Below are 6739 nucleotides of genomic sequence, written 5' to 3'. Positions count from 1 at the left end.
TGGGAAAGACCAAGCTCTCTGTCCTCCTCTTCCAACTTCTTTCTGCCCCAATGACCCCATCCTCAAACCATCCTCAATGAGAGTCCCTGATCCAGTCTGAGTGATGATTATATCCCAGGGATCGCAAGGCTCTTTTTCACCAGTCTTCTTGTCTTTCCCTTCATAGGGAGGAAGATAGGAGACAGGCTTTTATGAAACAAAATGTTTTATATCCCCCTAGGAATCCTAGAAGATGGGTGTTATTATTTATCCCCAATTTTACAGTTGAGGAAACTGAGGCAGACATGGGTGAAGTGACTTGCCCAGCAGTGGAAGTCAAGGGGTAAAAGTACTAGCTGTCTGTGGATAGATCTGAACTGAGGTCTTTTTAATTCTTCATACTTCACCTCTATAAATGAATGAATATGTGTATACTCAGTAACATACCCTGATTCAATGAAACCAATGCTGTCCCAAACTCATTATCTGAAAGTTCTTTTATAAAGTCTTCCTCCATAGAGGTGACCCCTGGATTTAGAGACCTGTGCCAGTTGGGCATGGGCTCTGGCAGAGTCTATCAAACTGGAGGAGTGCCTCAGATGGTAATTTTAGCCTCTGACTTGTAAACTATCAAATGGAGATAATATTTGTAAAATGTGCTTAGCATATAGGAGTCATAGAAATATTCCTATACCTTAGTTATAATATTATTCTACCTTCACCCGCCTGTCTCAGTTTCCCCAACTGTAAAAATGGAGATATTTGTAAAGTGTTGCTTAGCACATAGGAGTCATAGAAATATACCTATACCTTAGTTATAATATTATTTTACCTTCACCTGTCTGTCTCAGTTTCCCTAACTGTAAAATGGAGATAATATTTGTAAAATGTGCTTAGCACATAGGAGTCATAAAATTCCTATACCTTAGTTATTTGTCTTTTTTTTTAGGTTTTTTGCAAGGAAATGGGGTTAAGTGGCTTGCCCAAGGCCACACAGCTAGGGAATCATTAAGTGTCTGAGACCTATATCTTAGTTATAATATTATTCTACCTTCACCTGTCTGTCTCAGTTTCCCCAACTGTAAAATGGAGGTAATATTTGTAAAATGTGCTTAGCACATAGGAATCATATATATATATATATACACACATATATATATATTCTTATGCCTTAGTTATAATATAGCTTTACCTGTCTGTCTCAGTTTCCCCAACTGTAAAATAGAGATAATATTTGTAAAATTTGTAGTACATAGGAACCTATTTTTCAGATGTACAATCATGTTAAACATATTTCCATTTTTGTCTTGTTGTAAAAGAAGAATCAGGGGCAGCTAGGTGGTGCAGTGGATAGAGCACTGGCCCTGGAGTCAGAAGGACCTGAGTTCAAATCAGACCTTGAACATTTAATAAGTATCTAGCTGTGTGACCTTGGGCAAGTCACTTAACCCCCATTGACTTGCAAAAACAAACAAAAAGGGGGCCGCTAGGTGGTGCAGTGGATAGAACACCGTCCCTGGAGTCAGGAGTACTTGAGTTCAAATCTGACCTCAGACACTTAATAATTACCTAGCTGTGTGGCCTTGGGCAAGTCACTTCACCCCACTGCCTTGAAAAATCTAAAACAAACAAACAAGCAAACAAACAAACAAAAAAAGAAGAATCAGAACTAAAGGGAAAATATCATGTGAAAGAAAAAACAAATTAAAAATATGAAAATAATCAGTTTGGGTCTACATTTAGACTCCACAGTTCTTTCATTGGATGTAGATGGCATTTTCCAACCCAAGTCTTTGGGAATACTCTTTTACCTGGAGCCAAGAGGTAAAAGAGAGATTTGGAAATTCAGAGAAGGGAGAGAAATCTGTTTGTTGAATGGAGAAATCAGGAAAGGAGGTAGGATGAACCCCAATGTGATAAGTCCACTCCTAGCCCTCCAGGAGATCTTCAGGACTAGTCCTATGCACCCATTGAGGGTTGGCTACACATATGAGCACAGGACTACACAGAATACAGATACAAGCATATATATGGATTGGGCAGGGGTTGGGGTTCAACCTGCTGCTGTCAGGGCTGGGCCGGGGAACCAGTACCATCTTGGATTCCTAGACTGATCATACTGCTGTCCCTGTAGGATCTTGGTTTCCTCCCAACTCAGCCTCCCTTGGGGATTAGGGTCCTGCTCTATCTTCCCCCTTCCTTAGGTTTCCTTGCAAAATCCAGTCTGACCCTGAGGACATTGGTGCCCTACTTTCATTTGTTCATTCAGCATGTCTGAGCTTCCAATCTCACAGGGGCCAAAGAGGCTCCAAAGATGGTCTCCCTGGTTCCTGGCCTCGGGGAATCTTACGGTCTAACAAGAGAGAGTGGGACCAGGAGACAAAGCAGTTTGGAAATCCAGAGGAGGGAGAGGAGGCCAAGGACTGGAGGGGAGATTTGGAAAGGCCAGTGTGAGGAGGCAGTGGTCACCAGAGATAGCCCTTGAGGGATGGCTAGGATTTCACTGGGAGGAGATAGAGGGAGGGAGCACATTCTAGGCAAGGGCTTGAGAATCCTCCCAGCAACCCCCCTCCCCCAGCCTACCCATGACCCCATTAGTGCTAATGCTTTCTGCATCAGCAGATTTCAACCTTGGGCTAGTGGTTAAGGGAATAAGCATCTTAATAGCTTTTTATATCCTTAGTGGAGAGCAGGGGCTGCTTCCCTTATATGGGGACAAGAGGCCTCACCTGTCTTGTTACTAGCCCTGGAGCCCCAGAGGGACCAGAACAGAAATCCAGTCCCATTCCCTCCTCTTCCATCTGTTACTGCCATCTTCCTTCCTTCCTGTCCACCCAGCCTAAGGTCTAAGAAGCCAGTGCTAGGGGGGAGTGTGTGTGCATGTGTGTGTGCATGTGCGTGTATGTGTGTGTGTATGTGTGAGTATGTGTGTGTATGTGTGTGCCTGTGTGTTATGTAAATGGCCTCCCCTCCTCTAAAAAGGAAAAAAAACCTACCCCAAAATCTTTCTCATCAGAGACAGGAGAGTGGGGAGCCCCAAAATATAGAGGGGAGAGAGATCTGAACTCTGGCTCAAGACTGGCAGAACTGGAGGCAACTATTTCTCAATTTTCAGTTGGGAAAACTGAGGCCAGCAGCCCCTGTGGGTGGGGAGGAGAAAGAAGATGGGTCCTTCCTGCAGAGGGGAAAAGTTATTGTTCTCTCTCTTTCACTAAAAATGAGAAAAGCTAGACGATGCAGTGGCTAGAGCAGCAAGAAGACATCTTCCCAAGTTCAAATCTGGCCTTGGATACTTGACTCTTACTAGATGTGTTACCTTGGACAAGTCACTTAGCTCTAGTTGAGTCACGTCCAGAGCCATCTCCAGTTGTCCTGATTCATGTGGTTCTAAAGGAGAAAGGGAGGCTGGTGACTTAGCACAGCACAAACCCCCCCCGCCCCCCGCAAACTCAAATCTAATTCATTTGCTTGTCATATTACCTCTCTGATATCATAGTCTACTTTGAGAACAAAGGACAAAAACATCAGCGGAGTGACCCTGGGCAAGTCATTTAACCTTGCTTGCCTCAGTTTCCTGAAACGATCTGAAGAAGGAACTGACAAACCACTCCAGTATCTTTGCCAAGAAAATTCCAGATGGCCTAACAAAGAGTTGGATGTATCTGAAACAAGTGAACAAGTCACTAAAAATCCTACTTCTAGGGAAAGAGAGGGAGGGCAGAGGAGCCCAGGGTGGTGGTGGTGGGGCTTCTTTATATGTGCTGAAATTAGTGTATAAATGTCACTTGATGTATTTGAGTGGGGTGTGTGTTTTTGAGCACGTGGCCTGAGGATGAGTCTGTCGGGCATCTCCATTACCAGCCCGGGAACCTCAGCTGCTCATGGGACTCCTTTCTGTTCCTCAGAATTCAAAAGGAAAGATCAGCTTTCCAGGAGAAACCCCAGAATAGCTGGGGCCAGGGAGCCCTAGGGAGCAGCACTAGTTCAGATGACCGACCGGATGGAGCCCCTGGGCCTTGGGGAGCTGGGCCCTACCTGCCTCCTCCTATAGCAGATTCTCCTAGTCCTTTCCCCCTCCTTGGGCCAGGGCTCTGAGTTATTCAGGAGCCAGGCTCCAACAGAAGGGGAGCCAGCCTCTTAGAGAAGGGCCTGGGGTTGGGGGGGAGTGGTGGGAACCTCCCCTGGTCTCTGGTACTCCCTGATGCCTCCCTAGGACAAGGGCCTAGTCTGGAGAGCAGAGGCTGAGTTTTGCCTAGGGCTGTGGCAGAGGGAGCAGACACAGTTCCTGGGTCAGGGTCCTGGTCTCATATCCTGTGGAATCCCCACCATTCTCTCAGGTTGGACCCCTCGAGAAACTTATTCCTCATAGCTGTGGGACCCTGGGCAAATCACTTAATCCCATTGCCTTGCAAAAACAAAAAATAAAAACCAACAGAAAGATGTATCCACGTTCAAGTTTGACAAAAAATAGGGAAGTTCAGTTCTAATCAATAAACATTTATTACGCATCTTCTGTGTGCTAGGGAGAAGATTAAAAAAAGGAACAATGCTAAGCCTCAGGAAATTTACATTTGATTTGATGAAAAGGAGATGCCAGGTATCCAGAAAAATAAATATAAATACAGGTATAGGGACACGACCTTTGGTTGGCATCTTCTTTGAGACTTAGAATCTTAAAGAGTTACCTGGGATGCTTGTCCAGGGACACACTCACAGCTCCTAGCTGAAATAGGAACAGAAGACACTATAAGGTTTGCATAGTATTTTGCAAATATGATCTCATCTGCAATTCATAACCACCCTAGAAAGTACCTTATTTCAGAAATGAGGAAACTGAGGCGGGTCAAAGCTAAATGTCTGGGCAGACATTTGTTATGTATGAGATAGCATGGTGGATAGATCCTGGAGTGAGGAAGGCTTGAGTTTCAGTGTGACCTCAAAACCTGAGGGACCCTGGGCAAGTCGCTTCACTTCTGCCTGACTCAGTTTCTTCATCTGCACAATGGGGATAATAATGCCTCCCTCCCAGAGTTGTTGTAAAGATAAACTGGGATAATATTTGTAAACTGCTTAGCAAATCTTAAAAGGCTTCATAAATATTTTATTATTATTCAAAGTCACACACAGCTAGTAAATGTCTGAGGCAGGATTTGAACTACGATTTTCCCAATTCCTAACCCAGTCCACTGTGCGCCATCTAGAGGCCTCTTCCCTGGGTTGCCCTTTCTTCCCAGCTGCAAGGTCTGCTCTCTGTATATTATATTCTTTGCCAAAGTGTCTGTGTGCTCATTAAGGAGATAACACTAATAAATGGGGATGGGGGTTGAATCAAAAAGGGCCTTGAAGAAACATGGCAGGTGGACTAGGCTTGGAATGAAGTTTGGGATCAAAGGGGGAAGGGGAGGAGGGGGGTTATTCCAGGTATGGATAAAGGCAGGAGATAAATTTTTTATATAAAGGAAACAACCAAGTCTCATTCAATTATAGGGGACTGGATGAAAGGGAGAAACTATTAGACATTTGAGGGGGTTGAGATCACTTTCACCTGGCAGGGAGGGGAGAAGAAGGAAAATTTTTTTTGGAAAGATTTTATTTATTTTGAGTTTTACAATTCTCCCCCCCCCCCATTCTTGCTTCCCTCCCCTGACCCCCACAGAAGGCATTCTGTCAGTCTTTACATTGTGTCCATGGTATGCATTGATCTAAGTTGAATGTGATGAGAGAGAAATCACATCCTCAAGGAAGAAACATAAAGCATAAGAGATAGCAAAATTACAGAATAAGATAACGGATTTTTTATAAATTAAAGGGAATAGTCCTTGGTCTTTGTTCAAACTCCATAATTCTTTCTCTGGATACAGATGTATTCTCCATTGTAGACAGCCCCAAATTGTGCCTGATTGTTGCACTGATGGAATGAGTGAGTCCATCAAGGTTGATCATCGCCCCCATGTTGCTGTTAGGGTGTACAGTGTTCTTCTGGTTCTGCTCATCTCACTCAGCATCAGTTCATGCAAATCCTGAAGAAGGAAAATTTTATGGAAGAACTGGCTGGGTCCTGGAGGAAGGAAGACATGGAAAAGAAAAAAGAAAGGTGGGAGGAGAGGAGAGAGGAAGGGAGGAAAGGAGGATAGGAGTGAGGGAGAAAGGGATGGAAGGAGGAAGGAAGAAAAGGAAGAAAGAAGCAAGGAAGGGAGGAAGGAAGGGATGGAAAGAGGGAGGAGAGGAGGAAGGAGGGAAGAAGGAAGGACTGAAAGGAAGAATGAAAGAAGGAGAGGGAAGGAATGAGGGAGGAAGGAGAAAGATAAGGGTGGAAGGAGGAAAGGAGGGAAGAAAGGAGTGAAGGAAGGAAGGAAGGCTAGAGGGAGGGAGGAATGGTCTCTACATGGAGATGGTCACGGAGAAACCTAATGGTAATGGCAAGGTATACAGAAGGCAGGAAAAGCCCAGGAGCTACAAAGGAGCAGTTACAATATGCCAATACCTGCTCTTTCTATAGCACTTTTAAGCCTTATAGGATCACCAATCAGAGAGATCATCTTCAATCAACCAATCACTTAATACCAATTATTAAGAGCCTACTACAAGCCAGAAACTTTTATAAATGGGGAAACTGAGTCTCAGAGAAGTAAGTACAGTGTCTTGCCCCCAGTCTCATAGCTAGTGAGTGTCAGAGGAAGGATATGAAGCCAGGTCCACTTGGCTTCCAAGTCCAGTACTCTCTCCATACTGCCCCCTGGGAGCTAGACTGTTCACAAAG

Source organism: Macrotis lagotis, chromosome 1, assembly GCF_037893015.1.
Source record: "Macrotis lagotis isolate mMagLag1 chromosome 1, bilby.v1.9.chrom.fasta, whole genome shotgun sequence".
In the NCBI taxonomy this organism is placed as follows: domain Eukaryota; kingdom Metazoa; phylum Chordata; class Mammalia; order Peramelemorphia; family Peramelidae; genus Macrotis; species Macrotis lagotis.
Note: the sequence above shows the minus strand (reverse complement) of the source record.